General features: G+C 68.5%; 1 protein-coding gene across 1 annotated transcript in view; it reads left to right on the forward strand.

Moving 5' to 3' along the window:
- The first annotated feature begins 490 nt into the window (after positions 1–490).
- The window catches only part of SFMBT1 (Scm like with four mbt domains 1), a 100,989-nt gene continuing 100,622 nt past the window's right edge, over positions 491–857 (forward strand). The window contains exon 1 of the mRNA XM_023522273.1: positions 491–509. The gene's annotated coding sequence lies outside the window, so the exon portion shown is untranslated. The remainder of the gene's footprint in view (positions 510–857) is intronic.

Below are 857 nucleotides of genomic sequence, written 5' to 3' on the forward strand. Positions count from 1 at the left end.
CTGGGTAGGTAAAGGGTGAGCTTGGAGAACATAACCGCCCATAGGCACCGCCGGTTTCGGGGCCGGTTTGCAGTCACCTTCGAGCTTTTGTCCCGAGCCTGGGCCCCTGGCTCTCCTGCTCAAATTCGGCAGCCGTCTTGTGCCCCCTCGCCGGGGCCCCGAGCGGCAGGAAAACTCGGATTTACATGACGCCTCCTGCGGAAGCCTGGAGACATCGGGTGCGCTGGGGGAGCCCGAGTCTGACTTCGCAGACGGGGAACTTGGATGCTAATTCAGGTCTCAAAGGACGCGCCAGACCCCGGACGTGGGCCAAGCGGAGGGACGCAGCCCTCTCTAGGGGCGACACGCGCCCATCTAGGATCTGACCGCCGCTCTGTCCGTTCGTTTGCTAATGCCATTTTGCCGGAGGCCGTCACGTGCGGACGACAGCGACTAGCTTCGCCCCAGCCTAGACGCCAGGACCGACCCGGGACGCCACTGGGTTCTCTGGGGTCCGTCCATAACCCGAGGTGAGGCGCTGGGGCCCATCCCTCGTGGGTCGGAGCAGGAACAGGGTGGGCTTTGGGTCTCTGTGGGCGCGTCTCCCTGTTCGGGCCCGTCAGCGCGGGGCCGTAGCGGCGTCGGGGGACAGTGGTGCCGCTGCACGCCCTGCGCCACGGCCTTGGGGTATCCGCGGCAAGTTGTGAGCCGGTGGCATGAAGGGTGGAGGTGGCTGGCGGCGCTGGACCCCCAGCACCTCAGTCAGAGGACGCCTCGCCTACAGCGCGGCCCCAGCTGGGCCGGAGGACTCGCGGACGGGTTCGGGGAGGCCGTGCCGGGGGGCGCCACGCGCGCAGCGCGAGGGGCGCGGGCTGCCG

Source organism: Pteropus vampyrus, unplaced genomic scaffold, assembly GCF_000151845.1.
Source record: "Pteropus vampyrus isolate Shadow unplaced genomic scaffold, Pvam_2.0 Scaffold337, whole genome shotgun sequence".
NCBI lineage: Eukaryota > Metazoa > Chordata > Mammalia > Chiroptera > Pteropodidae > Pteropus > Pteropus vampyrus.